The sequence below is a fragment of the Pleurodeles waltl genome, chromosome 6, assembly GCF_031143425.1.
Source record: "Pleurodeles waltl isolate 20211129_DDA chromosome 6, aPleWal1.hap1.20221129, whole genome shotgun sequence".
In the NCBI taxonomy this organism is placed as follows: Eukaryota; Metazoa; Chordata; class Amphibia; order Caudata; family Salamandridae; genus Pleurodeles; species Pleurodeles waltl.
In genome coordinates this window covers 1,105,436,957-1,105,453,441 of record NC_090445.1, presented here as the reverse complement: position 1 = coordinate 1,105,453,441, position 16,485 = coordinate 1,105,436,957, and the positions used below count along the sequence as shown (strand labels likewise).

At 44.5% G+C, this 16,485-nt stretch overlaps 1 protein-coding gene across 6 annotated transcripts in view; it reads left to right on the top strand.

Annotated features, from left to right (window-relative positions):
• The window catches only part of CAMTA1 (calmodulin binding transcription activator 1), a 2,488,613-nt gene that overhangs the window by 1,375,232 nt on the left and 1,096,896 nt on the right, over window positions 1-16,485 (top strand). The gene's annotated exons all lie outside the window — the stretch shown is intronic.

Below are 16,485 nucleotides of genomic sequence, written 5' to 3'. Positions count from 1 at the left end.
CAAAGCCCTGGACTGGATTACATCTTTCCTCACCGGCAGAACCCAGAGAGTCCGCCTCCCTCCCTTCCGATCTGAAGCCACTGAAACCATCTGTGGCGTTCCCCAAGGAACCTCCCTCAGCCCGACCCTTTTCAACATCTACATGGCACTGCTCGCCAACATCATCAGATCACACAACCTCAACATTGTCTCTTACACCGACGACACCCAGCTGATCCTCTCACTCACCAAGGACCCCGCCACGGCCAAAATTAACCTCTAGAACGGAATGAAGGCTGTCGCCAACTGGATGGAAAGCAGTCGCCTGAAGCTGAACTCGGCGATATGGAGATCCTCATCCTCAGCTCCACCCCCTCCGCCTGGGACGACTCCTGGTGGCAGGCCACCCTAGGAACCGCACCGACGCACACCAACCACGCACACAAACTGGGATTCATTCTGGACTCATCGCTCACCATGACCCAGCAAGTCAACGCCGTCTCATCATCCTGCTTCAACACCCTCAGCATGCTCCACGAGATCTTCAGGTGGATCCCCACCGAAACCAGAAAGACAGTCACTCAGGCCATCGTCAGCAGCAGACTGGACTACAGCAACGTTCTCTACACGGGAACTACGGCCAAACTCCAGAAAAGACTGCAACGTATACAGAACGCCTCTGCACGCCTCATCCTCGACATCCCAGCCCACCTGAGACCTACACTGGTTTCCCGTCAACAAGAGGATCACCTTCAAGCTCCTCACCTACGCCCACAAAGCACTCCACAATGCCGGCCCAGCTTACCTCAACTAAAGACTCACCTTCTACACCCTCAACCGTCAACTCTGCTCTGCCAACCTTAACCTCGCCACCGTTCCTCGCATCCACAGGACTACAGCCGGCAGCAGATCGTTCTCCCACCTCGCCGCCAAGACCTGGAACACCCCCCCCATCCACCTAGGACAGACCCGGAACCTTCTGACCTTCAGGAAACGCCTCAAGACCTGGCTGTTCGAGCAGTAGCATCTCCCCCGCCCACCCCCCTTAGCGCCTTGAGACCCTTGCGGGTGAGTAGTGTGCTCTACAAATGAATGATTGATTGATTGATTGATCTGATGCAATTTATGGGAGATATTTAATTAGCCAGAAAAAAGAATAGCTGGAAACAAAGTAGCAACTTTTCCCAAGCATATGCATGCTTTACTTATGGTTGGAGAAATAGGAAAAAGTTTTCTTTTTTACTTAGTATTCAATATGCAAGAGCACTGCCATTTCCATTTGTTATGCATGCACCATAAGGAAATGCATGTGTACCCAAAAATAGTGGGATGCACATTTGCGTAATTTAACAAGGATGCAAAAAATGAGGTCTCTCATAAAATTTTCACACGAGGGTATGCTCTGTAAAAATATAACAGGTGAAATAGTCAAGAGACTAGTTTGAGTAGAAAGTGTCTCTTGACGACCCATTTTCTGTTTAAACTAGCTTCCTGCGAACAAACAAATCACGCGAAATTGAAAAAAACTTCACAAATTTCACAAAAGACAACATTTGTCCAAGCCTGACTAAAAACCAAATGTGCATTAGAGTAAAATGCAAACCTATTTTTTTTTTTCTAAAATCAATTTATTGAGAGCGTTTCACCAAGAGACATGTCTTGATAATACTTGACCCACCTATCTTAAAATCTTACATGGTCATATTTACTTTCATTTGCAGTTTCCTTTATTCCAGAGCTTATAAAAGGTCTCTAGATATGAATTATTATGTGTAATTCCACAAAGAGTTGTCTAGTTAACTCTCAGAGCAAGGTGGCTCATTTAATGACACAAGTAATCTTCAGTGGTGACATTGAAGCAGAATAATTACTGTCTGAGATTCTTCCCATTCCATTAACAGTACATTTTTGTTAACAATTAATCATAAATGTAGATATATATATTTTAAAAAATCCTACACCTGTGTGCATATTCTTTATCTATTCTGCGAGAAAATTGAATTGGGCGCCTTGAATCTGAAACCCCTCCGAGAATGGCAGGTGGCCTCCAGTGAGCGCAGCCACAGAATAATTGAGGTTTATTTTTAAACAAGAGCCAACGAGGCTTGTGGGCTACTTAGACTGTGCGATAGATTGTATTTCTGAGTGCTATTCAGATCCGTGATAGACAGCGGCCGGGGAGGAGGGCACGGGCTCTTTTCCTTCAAGGAACTTGAAGTTATTATGCAAAAGGAGCGGGAAACCATGCGACAGCCATATGGCAAATTGTCAGCGCTCTATGTCTGATACAGAGGTCATTGAAAGGGAAAGGCATCCTGAGATCAGTGACAAAATGCAGATTCCTCGGATTTAAAAGCACTCTTTTTGCTGTATTAATACAGGCTGTTGGCCAAAGGGTAAAAATGGGAGCTACCCAGCAGGCCATGGGAGGTATTATTCTAAGTGCCCCAGGGGGAACAGTTGGCATGCATACCGGGGCACTTTGGTAGTACAGAGAGGGACGCAGATGCTTGTGCAGCCTTTTCTGTACTACAGATTGCACTGGCACACACATAGCACCAGTACTATCACCAGTGGTGCTCCCTCATTTGCATGGGGCTCTGGCCCCATGCAAAACAGGGAATCCCCATGCCTCTGCACTTGTGCCCCATTATAGACATGTCACAGAGGCAAAGAAGCTGTCAGGAGTTGTTCTGACATGCGCACTGTCAGTGTGCCTCCTGATGGCAGCCCTTCGAAGGGCCAGACATCCCCTTGCAGGCAGGTGCAGTCATTCACTGCATCCGCCCGCAAGGGGATCTGTAATCCCTCTGAAAAGTTCAGGTGGGGTTTCACCTGCATAGTGAAACACGGAGCAGCTGCTTCAAAGCCATTAACTTTTTCACTTGAATTCAGTGTAAAAGGGTGCACTTTCTCTGTTGGCGCACCTAGTTTAAGAATGGCCATGGCGCAAACAGAGGAAGTGTGCCCTGCATGTAAAAGGGCCCCAGAAGGGATTAATAACAAGAGTGTAACTACCATTGGTGTAGCAGGTGCAGTGGCACTAGGGCCTTAAGGGCCCCATTGAATCCAGATAAATTAGGTATTTTCCTTCCCCTGCAGAAGTCAAAAGAGTCATTTCCTTGCTTCCCCTGTGGACTATTGCATCCAGGCTACTACATATTTTGGGGAGGGCTCTACCCTGTCGGGAATATGGGATGTGCCCAGTTTTTATTTTGCGAATGGTGTTATATATTAGCCCACTTACAGGGAGTGCAGAATTATTAGGCAAGTTGTATTTTTGAGGATTAATTTTATTATTGAACAACAACCATGTTCTCAATGAACCCAAAAAACTCATTAATATCAAAACTGAATATTTTTGGAAGTAGTTTTTAGTTTGTTTTTAGTTTTAGCTATGTTAGGGGGATATCTGTGTGTGCAGGTGACTATCACTGTGCATAATTATTAGGCAACTTAACAAAAAAAAATATATACCCATTTCAATTATTTATCATTACCAGTGAAACCAATATAACATCTCAACATTCACAAATATACATTTCTGACATTCAAAAACAAAACAAAAACAAATCAGTGACCAATATAGCCACCTTTCTTTGCAAGGACACTCAAAAGCCTGCCATCCATGGATTCTGTCAGTGTTTTGATCTGTTCACCATCAACATTGCGTGCAGCAGCAACCACACCCTCCCAGACACTGTTCAGAGAGGTGTACTGTTTTCCCTCCTTGTAAATCTCACATTTGATGATGGACCACAGGTTCTCAATGGGGTTCAGATCAGGTGAACAAGGAGGCCATGTCATTAGATTTCCTTCTTTTATACCCTTTCTTGCCAGCCACGCTGTGGAGTACTTGGACGCGTGTGATGGAGCATTGTCCTGCATGAAAATCATGTTTTTCTTGAAGGATGCAGACTTCTTCCTGTACCACTGGTTGAAGAAGGTGTCTTCCAGGAACTGGCAGTAGGACTGGGAGTTGAGCTTGACTCCATCCTCAACCCGAAAAGGCCACCCAAGCTCATCTTTGATGATACCAGCCCAAACCAGTACTCCACCTCCACCTTGCTGGCATCTGAGTCGGACTGGAGCTCTCTGCCCTTTACCAATCCAGCCACGGGCCCATCCATCTGGCCCATCAAGACTCACTCTCATTTCATCAGTCCATAAAACCTTAGAAAAATCAGTCTTGAGATATTTCTTGGCCCAGTCTTGACGTTTCAGCTTGTGTGTCTTGTTCACTGGTGGTCGTCTTTCAGCCTTTCTTACCTTGGCCATGTCTCTGAGTATTGCACACCTTGTGCTTTTGGGCACTCCAGTGATGTTGCAGCTCTGAAATATGGCCAAACTGGTGGCAAGTGGCATTGTGGCAGCTCCACGCTTGACTTTTCTCAGTTCATGGGCAGTTATTTTGCGCCTTGGTTTTTCCACACGCTTCTTGCGACCCTGTTGACTATTTTGAATGAAACGCTTGATTGTTCGATGATCACGCTTCAGAAGCTTTGCAATTTTAAGAGTGCTGCATCCCTCTGCAAGATATCTCACTATTTTTTACTTTTCTGAGCCTGTCAAGTCCTTCTTTTGACCCATTTTGCCAAAGGAAAGGAAGTTGCCTAATAATTATGCACACCTGATATAGGGTGTTGATGTCATTAGACCACACCCCTTCTCATTACAGAGATGCACATCACCTAATATGCTTAATTGGTAGTAGGCTTTCGAGCCTATACAGCTTGAAGTAAGACAACATGCATAAAGAGGATGATGTGGTCAAAATACTCATTTGCCTAATAATTCTGCACTCCCTGTATAGTTTGCAGAGTTTGCACAGTTTCCTACATCTGTGCTCTCATGTAGGGGTTCTCCTTGAACCAGCAGCCTTTCCCTGTTAGCGGTCATATTTTCTTGCATGATAGCACTGAAAATGAATGTACTCTTAATTTGAACCCCATTTTCCTGGCAATTTTCACTTTGAGTGGGCTTTGTTCTTTTTTGTTTTCAACTTAAAAACGGTGTGAAAGTGCACATTTTAATACATGCTATTTACTACTTCTATGCCTATCAGGACACAGTATTGCAGAAAACCAATTATATTTGTTGTGAAACGGTAGCATTTAGTGTGATAGTTTGCCTAAAACTTGTGCAGTCAGGAAGTAAACGAGGTGGTAATTGGATCTGTTTGCCATTGTTTGACACAATGGGCCATATTTACAAGAAAGTACTGCATCACTAGTGATGCCCCAGTTTTCTTGCGGCCCCCCTGCGTCCCCTAACGCCACCATGGCACACTGTATTTACAATACAGAAAACCATGGTGCATATTAGGGACATTAGCATCATTTTTTTAAGCTATTGTAACGCTACACTGAATCAGCGTTAAAAAAAAAATGACGCTAATCCAGTGTTAAGAGGCCCATTGAAATCAATGGGAACCTCATTTTAACAGCTGCTTTAAGCAGGCATTAAAAATGACGCTAGGAAATTCCTTTTTTTGTTGTTGTTAAGCACTCCAATAAAACATATGTTTTTCCTGTACACTTATAGAATGATCCAACCGGCAACAGCTGTCACATCATTGTGCCATTTGTTATTCATTTTTTTGGTTGTTGACCAGCACCTGCAGTCTCCATTGGTGAAGTCAGTAGGTAGAAAAGGAGACACCTATTGGCTCTCCTACTAGCTGTTTATAATCCTAGTCTGTTGCTCTCATAGCATTTGTCATTTGGTGAGCCAGGTTCTCTCCAAACTGGAACAGAATTAACCCAAGACCGGTTTGAGTCTGATTGGAGCTCTTCAGTTGTGTGTAGCTTGGTTCCATTGGCACAGTGAGTAAGAGACCGACATCTGGGCATACACTGGGCCACTTACAGAGTTCCATCAAGCACACAAAGTAAGATCGGAGTAATGTTTACAATGAGTCTAACCACAGGCATTTGCTTCCAGTAGCATTCCAACCCATTGTTCTTTTGTCCATCATTCTGAAATTGGTCTTGGGTTGTGCTGGGCTGCTTGTGATCTTGTTGAGAGAAACCAGGCTTTACAGTCTGGGCTGGATTATTCCTATTTGAGCACGACCAAGACTGATTTAGCACCCAGGAAAGCACTATGAGCATGTCAATGTGCTACAAGAGCTAAGAAATAAAACAATTAGTATATGTTGACTTGCTCAAAGGCTCAAAATTACAAGGAGCATTTTGAATTAAATTGTTTCCACTTACTGAATACCACAAGGTATTGCCCACCTTGAACTAAGTGATTTGCAGACAGGCTGAGGCATCTCAGAAGAGTATGGCTAAATATGGCCAGCCATGCGCCCACATCTAACACACTAAAGTTGATGGGAGGGATGCTTGCGTAAGTCTAATGACTGGCAACTGTTCGGGTAGCATTCCAATCCATAATTATTTTGTCTACCACGTCACCTCAGATTAGACCCAGCTAGCCACTTGCCTGATTGCTAAAGAGTCAAATATTAATGTGTCAGGCTTATAAAACATGCCCAGCTGTACACTCTGTTCCAGAAATCTGTGCTACATGAATGTCAGTGCTTGGGCTCCCAGTGGTGCTAACTCAGCCTCTAATCCTCGCAGAGATGATAACATAAGAACCACTGTGTTAGTTATTGGTATAACCTGCCACTTGCTGTGCTATTCACAAATAACTATTGTTTTCTAAAATATTTATTTGGTCGGGAAATACAACATCCAGGGAAAATGTCTCCTCACACTTTGACGTGGGGCTTTTTTAAGTGGGGAGTGTCTTTGACTGGGGCAAAAACAGCCTATCTGTTCTTTGAGGATCTGAGTGACCGGTTTTAACAAAGAGAGTAAGCATGCATTTCAATCTAATTTTTAGCTCATCCGAATAAATAATTCAAGTGCGATTTCATGTCAGTGCCGCCTGCTCTCACTCCTTCAATTAACTTCATTTTAATTAAAACAGGTTTAAAAGAGCATTTCTTGTCCCACTCAAAGGGGATTTGAAATACCATACAATTAGAAGAACATGGATCCCTGGTGCAACAGCGAGGTACAATGCATGCGAAAGGCCAGGATAAGAATTGATCAACTTAATTAAAGAAAAAAGAGCGAGTGTAGCAATGGGCAAAGAAACGAAAGATTGTGTAACGTGAGTAGGAAAATGCCCAACTCAGTTAATTACGAGAATTACTGTGAGGGGAGTTCCAGTGCTTCCCGTAGGAGCTGGAAAAATATCACCACCAAATGGCGGATGGAGTAGTGTTGGCTGTAGGACTTCTTGGATGCGCTTCATATCACAACGTGTCTGCCAGGGAAACAGTGAAAGAGACAATCAGATTATTAGCAAGTGGGGGCTGTGGACTACAGGGTATGAAACTGATGGCCGATGCAGGCTAGTAAGCAGCGCACGTGCTTGCAGTACAACCTTACGCACTACGTGACCCAGGCCAGGGACGACCGGCCTTTTGGCCCCTCAGGCAGTCCCAGAAGTGCTGGTTAGACAAGTCAGCGTGTGGGCCGTTTTTTTGGCTGTTTGTTGGCCTGTGTTATGGTGGGGTGGGTCACGTTTTATTGTTGATTTCCCTATTATTGCCGCAGACATTGCCCAGATTTTGAAGATATGTGCCACTTTTTCAGAGATCAATTTCACTAATTTGGGGCCAGTTCACTTTGGTGCCCGGGCCTATTTTCTGTCCCAGTCTGACCCTGACCAGGGCAGCTGCATTCTGCCACAACTGGAGCATCTCTATCAAGCGTTTAAAGAGTTGTTTAATGGAATACACTATCCTATGGCAGAGGGTGCCCAGTATCTGTCCAAGAGGGACGGATCCGTACCACATTTTCCGGATATCTGCAGAAGCTAAATCTGCATACAATTATTCGAAGTAGTAAAAACGTAAATAGTTTCATGGCTGTTCTTGATATGTGGCATGAACCTGGCCCTCGTGGGCATGTTAGACACCCTGCCCTATAGCTTTTATTTTTGCACTAAGGCATTACATATGCTTTTACCCGTAAAGGATAACGTGCAGTCCCAACTTTTACAATAATTTAAGAGTCAGTGAAGATATTTTGTGAGCCAGTAGAATCATTTCATAACATTTGCTTTACACCAACGTGGATCTAGATTAGTGAGCCTTTCACCAGCGAAAAAGAAGTGCATCAACCAACCAGTGCAATACAGAATTTTTACTGACCAACAGTTTCACTAGTGAATAATTTGTTTTTTTGCACTACCTATGGGATGCAGGTGTTGTCTGTAACAACGTTTGTGAACATTTCCACTGTTTAAACTTTGCATCATCTGAACCTTGGAGGTAAGACACTGCAATGACTATTGAAGGCTGGTATACCTCGAGGCCTGGTCAGTGGTAAATCTGGAGACCTGGAACCGATCCACGGGCCTGGCTTCTCTTTTGTCAATAATGAATGCTGCAGTGTTAAGCTAGTAGCACACGTCCTACAGGTCAACATCTGCAGCAGGTTTAACGTTATGTGTCATATACATCTTGTTCAATAGGTTAAATGTACAAGAAGTGCTGGAAGGATGTGTATTTAAAGTGCCACAGTTTTCTGTGGGAAATATAAGATGGTGCTCTCATGTTATAGTCCCTATTACTAAATATGCACATTGTTAAAAGTCGAACACATACCTGAAGTGGAGTGGGTTGAGGTGGCATGTGAGCCCTTTTTGTCAGTTCTGAAAGGCATTATCCCACATGCGTAGTTGCAAGGTATTACTTCCTAATATAGCGCAGTCTTAACACCAGGGAATGTCAGAACACTGTGCATGACGAGAGGCAAGGGATATAAACAGTCAAAACTCTAAATTACGCATGTCTTAGGATGGCGACTTGGAGCCAGATGTACCAACGGGCAAGTCACAAATAGTGGGCCAAAACTGCACACAAGATTTTGGTCTGTCGTTTTGCAATGCAAACTTGCAATAACACATCACACCACAAAATGTCCATCCGCCAGAGGTTGCAGAATGACCTGCCTAATAAATATTAAATAGGGAGGTAATTATTTGCAACCGCAGGGAATGACAACTAATGCGGAGACATTGACCTGTAAGGGCCACTTCTTTGATTTTCTCTTAACTTTGTCTCCTGCTGTCAGTGTGTTACCTCAGTTGAGTTAGGTTAGTTTTTGGTTCCTTTTCTTGTTTCTGGCTGGTGAACTGGTTTCTGACTGATGAAGTGGTTTTGTCTCTTGTTTCCGCCTGGTGAGATGTCACCTTATTAGTCATTTAATATACATACATGGTCAAAGAAAAAACAGTGCACTACATGATAGCAGGAGATTCTAATTGAGAGGCTGTACATAAAACACCATGGCATCTGATCCTGATTACGGAAACTAGTATAGGATGGGGATGGGGGGGCATGTAGCTGATGAAAGGAAACTATGTATTTGATTTATACAGAACAGTATTTATCGTTGAGGAGCACAGAGAGAAACTGATTCGCCAAGAATCAAACATTTCTCTGATAAAGGCGCTAAAGGTGGGTTTATAATTCATTTCTCCTGGAATTAATAACAGCTACAAGCCTATGACTTCCCGTCTTCCCGTGTGGAATTAATTTCTATTATTTATTATTTTGATTCTTGGATTTTTCTTCAATTTAGTTTCCTGGTTTGGCAGTTTTGTTGCCTTAACTGGTGTATAGATTCCCTGTCGACTGCCCTAAGTTCAATGTACCTTCTGTTGTCTTTGATTGGTAGAGTGTTTCTAACGTCCTTCTGATTTAAGCCTCCATTCTTTTGCCTTTAAATGATTCACTGTGCCTTCCACTGATCACTCTTAGTTTGATATTCATAGTCTTGTGCTTAACCGGTATAGTGTTTATTCTTCTCCTCGTCATCACCTTCTCTTATTTGGCTGAAATATGATTCCTTTCTCCAGGTTTAATTGAGGGTATTTAAATCCTGTTCTCTAATGTTTCTTTTGTTGCCCAGGATTTATACAGTGCTTCTTCCATTTACTCCTCTTTCTTTAGTATTTTTCCCCATTCTTAGATGGCACTGTGTCTCTTTCATCGGTTTTTGTTGATATTTTGTATATAACATTTACTTCTGTTAGTTTGGGGTTTATTCTCGCATTTAACTATAATAGTGTATCCGTTATTGTTTGCTTCTACCGTGGTCAACCTTTTAGTTTGCTGCTGTATCCTCTTTTGCTTTGATTCTCCTTGGCTTATTGTTTTTTCTCGTTGCTGGCTGGTAAACAGTTTATTTTCCTGCTCTTTGTTAGTTAGTTGCATTGCATGGTGTATCTGGAAGCCAGAGTATTCCTTCCTTAATGCCTTAAAATGTGTTTAAGTTGTTATTCCATTCTTTTTGATTGAGAACACCACTTTTCTTTGCCTTTGTTTTCAGAAGTATTGCTGATGCACATATTTGTAATTTATAATGATTGCATATTCTAATAAATTATTGACATTTTCTCTTCTATTTCAAAGACTTGCCACAGTGTTCTTCTTTTGGTACAGCACGTTTACCATATATAGGACAGTACTATCCGAATGTATCAACATTATTTCATTATCGTTGTTATCCTGACAATAGCCATTTGATTCTGAGACTATATTAATGTACTTGTCTCCGCAACTCTTTCTAGAGTGCCGTGCTGGTATCCATGGTGCAGTACAGTCGCCTTAAACTTAACTCTAAGAAGATTAAGCTCCTCATTTTTGGGGAGCTATTTCTGAAGGCTCTGATGCCTAATGCCCATAATACATGGCCACAACCTCATCCCTGTCAAAGCAAGAATTCTCAGAATTATTGTTGACAAGGGCCTCTCATTCATGCATCAGATTTCTACATTATTTGCCTCCTGCTTCCTCTGCCGTTCAAGACTCAAGACGAATGTCCTCCTCTTCCCTCAGATTCTAGGAAAACCATTTCACACACAGTTGTTTCATAAGCTTCCATTATAGCAATTCGATCCACCTAAGCTTCCTAAATAACTATTTAATGTTTGCAAATCCTCCAAAATATAACTGACTAGCTAATTCCTGGCATTCAACATGAGGGGAGTATCTCCAAGGCCCCCAATGGCTTCACATCCAGAAGCAAGTCAGTTTCAAGAGATTGAATATATCAAAAACTCTGATCAATTACTTTTGCACACACTGTTCAATTGACATTTACTGTCCAGAAGTCTGGGGTCAGACAAAACCAAAATTCTGATCATCTCAATGTGTACCAGGGCGCAGCCAGTGGCAGAACATTTTAACTGCCAAAACATAGAATTCCAAGGCTGTTCACCTGCACACTCTTCTCAACCATTCTCCTTTTATGAAACTCTTAAAACCTTCCTTCAGAGCCTTACTACATCTTTCATACCTTAACTTTTTCAGTTGTCAACCATATTATTCATATATCCGTTCTACTGTTGGGATAAAATTCGAGGTCAATATTGTGCTTATACTTTTCTATTCATTCATTTGTTAGTATACGACTGTCTTGATTGCTGCACAGTTCTTTATTTATCCTTATTATCCTTAGTTTTTAATGGACTATATCCTATAATGAGCCCACGCATGGGGATCTACTGTTCAGACATTTATTTTTATTAAAACAAAGGAAATCACCAACATTACAGGAGAGTAGCTGGACATCAACTTTCAAACAGGGAACACAGGTAAGCTTGAATGAAATGAAGTTTGATATATATGGTATCACCTAGATAGCAATGATTCATGGTGACTAGGTAGCAAAGTCAGGCCAAGCTTCCAGCCTGGTCATAAGGTTGCCTTGATATTTTGTCTCGGGTTGGCTTGACTCATTCTTTCATTAATTCTCATTGATTATTTAGGTAGGCAACTGGACTCATAGCCTGCCACTTGCCTGTGGCTTCCAGTTCCTGCTTGTTCCAGACTGATTCAGTGACACCACAGCTACCTGGATTTTCCTGCTGAGGTTGTTCTGACTGGGTTTTCCCACCCAAAGTTCTTACCACCAAAGAAGCCCCACCCAACCTCGGACCTACTTAATTAAGGCTGCAGCCCAACTGCGCAGCAGACGTGGACAGTGGGTACGCCGTTGGCATGCCAAAGGCATGCCAAATGCAAGTCCATCTGCGTTCATCCGCACCTGAACTCCGCACAGCGTCATGACCGCTGGTCCTCCCTCCCCCTGAAGATACCCCATTGCTGAGCTCTACACGCTGAACCCCGAATTCTGCAACAAACACTGGGACAATGCCGAACCACACTCTATGTTAGGACCGTTCACCTACACCAACTGCCATTTCACCTGCCACAGCACACACACCTGTCCACTGACCAGCCCCACCCCAAACACAACACGTGAACAAAAACACCAACTCACATGCTCCCTCCTCAACATACGCTCACTATGCAACCATTCCACCAAATTAAGTGACTTCATCGCCACCCTCGCTTCTGACATCATCTTCCTCACCAAGACCTTGCTCAACCCCACATCTGCTCCAGATATTGCCACAGTAATCACAGAAAGATATAAATTCATTCATAAGGACCGCACCTACAAGCCGTGGGTAGGAACAGCCATCAACCACAAAGAGACCATATAGTGCAGCACCACCACCTACAACATCACCACCCCCATTGAACATCTCAACTTCAAGCTCCACATGGACGACAAAACAACTATCAGATGCACCCTCGAATACCAACCCGTAGGTCCACACACCAGCTTCTTCAACACCATCGCGGACTTTATTGCGCACCTAGGCTTAGACTCCAATGTCGACGTCTTCCTCTGCGACCTAAATTTCCACAATGACGATAACAACAACACTGCACACCTCCTCGACAGTATCAGCTGCCTCGGATTGACTGAGATCATCCACTACCCTACACACACTGCACGACACATGCTGGACCCTATCTTCACCTCCAGCAACTGTGTCAAATACTGCCAAGTCACAGAACTCACATACACTTGGCAGCTCCTACAGACCCATGCCTGCACCACATCTTCAACCATGGAAACCAAAGGATTGGCCAGGAACTTACCACCCTGCTCAACACTTCTATTACCCAGCACTATTTCTTGACACCTGGAAACATGCCAAAGTCAGAACACTATTCAGAATACCCTCCGCCAACTCCAGAAAACTCAAAAACTACCAGCCAGTCTCCCTGCTACCATTCCCAGTGGCCTTACTGGAAAAGATCATCCACAAGCAACTCATGACATACCTCCCAATCCAGCTTCTGCAGCAACCACACCACTGAAACTATTGTCATCAGAGCCATCAATGACATCCGAACGCTCCTCGACCAAGGAGAAACTTCAGCTTTGATTCTCCTCGCTGCATTCTACACTGTATCCCACCACATGCTGACCGAAAGACTCCAATACATCAGCCTCCAAGGGGACGCACTCAGTTTGAACACCTCCTTTTTCACCTGAAGAACACAGAGTATCAACCTCCCACCTTTCGACTCTGAACCTAAGGAGATCCCCTGCGATGTCCCCCAGGGCTCATTCCTCAGCCCCGTGCTCTTTAACACAAATATGACCCTGGTGACCCACATCGTCAGATCCCACAGTCTCAACATAATTTCCTAGGCAGATGGTACTCACCTTATCGTCTCACTCACAGATGACCGCTCCATAACCAGAACGAACTACCACAGATGCATGATAAGCATCGCTGACTGAATGAAGAAAAACTGCCTGCAGCTGGACAAGATGGAAGTACTGATCTTTGGCAATAGCAGCAACACATGGAATGGCTGCTGGTGACCATCACACCTAGGACCCACACCCACTCATTCCGGCGATGTCAGAATTTATCATTGACAACAAGCTCACCATGAAATCACAGATCAACGTTGTCTCCTCCGCCTACTTCCTCACTTTGCGCATGCTACGTAAGCTCTTCAAGTGACTACCCCTGCACATGAGATGCACCGTGGCTCAGGCCCTCCTCACCAGCTGACTGGACTGCGGTAGCGCTCTCTACATAAGAATTGCTGCATACCTCCTACAAAGACTTCAGGCCATGCAGAATGCTGCAGTCAGACTTATCCTCGGCCTTCCCTAACAAACCCACATCACACCCCACCTCAGGCAACTCCACTGGCTCTCTGTAAAGAAGGGGTGCCAATTTAAGCTGCTGATCAATGCACACAAGGCTGTACAGAACCAAGGCCCTGCGTACATTAACCACTGCCTAAACTTCCACCAACGGTCAAGAAGACTAGGCTCTGACTCCCTTTAATTTGCCCATACTCCCCCATCTACTGAAGCAGAAGTGGAGGGCGCTCTTTCTCTCACATCAAAGCAAAAATCTGGAAAAGCCTCCCCAAGCATCTCTGGACAATCACGTCACTGCTTGAATTCCAAAAGGCCCTCAAGACCTGGCTGTCCAAATTAGCCTCTGGGACCTGCAAGCACCTGTATACCCTATTGGGAGATTAGCTACACTTTATAAATCCTGATTGATTGATTGATTGTTTGTGTTTTGCCTAGATATGGGCATGTATGGTGCTCTTGCTTAAAATGTTTGCTTTCTCCTGTTCAGTATTATTGTGAACTGGACCATCACTGATCCTTTTTCTTATTCAAGTACACTGGTGAATGGAAGAATGACTTAGGATAGAATCATATTTCTTCTTTTAACCATTCTGATGATTTGTTATTGTTGGAAATGGCCCTCTTTGCAGGGTTATTCCAAAACTTTTTGTCTTCTTCCTCCTAATTTTTCAGACCTGTTTTGCTGGTTTATTGTCTCTGCACATTTTACTACTGCAGACCAGTACTAAAGTGCAAGTGCTCCCTATGTAAATTGTGTTGGTGGTTGGCAGCACTGACTGTGCCATCCACAGGAGTATCCCTGTTGACATGCCTCAGATCTACGACTGCTGTGTGTGTGTGAGTGTGTGTGTGCGTGTGTGTGTGTGTGTAGTTTTGCACGGACAAATGTACCCACGTTCCAGGTGCAACCCTTCCCTTTTACTACATATACGTCACTCTTAAAGGAGGCCCAAGGCAGGCTCAAAGTCAGGGTGCAGTGGATCTAAAAGATAAGACGTACTAGTATGCTTCCCTTTCCTGATAGTAAAATCTTGCCAGGTATGGGTTTCACTATTGCAAGGCCTATCTCTCCAATAGGCTGACATAGGGATTGCACTTCAATTCCCCTCGAGTGTAATTTCCCAATGAGAGCAGGTAGAGATATGGAGTTTCGAAGTCGCTGAACTCACAATTTAAAAATACATTTCTTTGTAGAGTTGTTTTTTAGCTTGTCAGTTTGAAAAAGCCACTTTGAAAAAGTGGGCATTTTTCTTGCTTAACCATTCTGTGCCTCTGACTGCCTGTGGAATCCATGTCTGGGTCAGACTAATAGTTGGGCTGTTTGTGAATTCTCTCTAGACAGTGACACAAAGGGAGCTGAGGTGTCTCCTGCATATCCTGATTAGTCTTCCTGGGTGAGGTGGGAGGAGCTGACATCTGCACTTAAAAGGGCTGTGCCCGTGTTCACACAATCCAACCTCCCGGAGTGTGTCTGGGACCAGACCTGGGCATGTCAGGATCTTGTGAACAACAGAGACTTTCCTTTGAAGTTTGTCTGCCTCAAAGGCAGAAACGAGTATAAGTAGTGGACCCAAAACCCCAGACTTTTAGAACACTTCTGGATCAAGAAGAACCTCTGCCAAGAAGAAGATCTGAAGAGCTGGAGGAGGAGTACTGCCCCTTTGCTGTGTGTGCTTTGCTGGGTTGGCCTGATGTTGCTGTTTCTGCCTTTAAGAGGACAAGGACTGGACCTAGGTGTGTATCCTGCTTGTAAAGTTTCTCCAAGGGCTTGAATTAGAGCTTGCCTCCTATTTGAAGTCTCAGGGATATCAAAGACTTCAAGTTCATCTGCCTACAGCATTGGGAACTGTCTGTTTTGTGCTACAAAAGAAAAAAACACTATGTTGCCATCAACGACGCCGCTGCCTGCATTGTGACCTGACAATGCTGCACAGAGCTGTGTCCCGCTTCGCACCGCAACACTGGGCTCAGCGACGCCACCACCTGACACCGTGTCTGAGCCGCTGGTTGCACCTTGACTTGTGGGCTCCGCACTCCGCATCACCTTGCTCACATCGCAGACATGGTATCCCCCATGATGACGCGCTATGCTGACACTGACGCCGCTGCCTGCACCATGGCCTGGAGACACCTCTCGTGAGGTATACAAAGCACCACCCTGCCCCACACCGCACACCCTGTCCACTGAGGCCGGTGCCATAAACTCCAGCATCGTCAACGGATGCCCCTGTGTGCACTGCGACCCGTGGGTACCGCACAGAGGCCGCCACCTTGGGCCTACCAATGACAGGGCTTCAGCTACAAAGTTGCTGCTGCCTGCACTGCAACCTGGAGACAGCACATGTCACACTACACCATTTCACACCGCAGCCCGGATCTCACTGATGCCGCAGGACGCCGTCACTGAGCTAGTGCCTTCACCATGACCTGTGGGCACCACATGTCGCTTTGTCCCACTTTGCACCGCAGCCCCGAAGCCATCAACTCC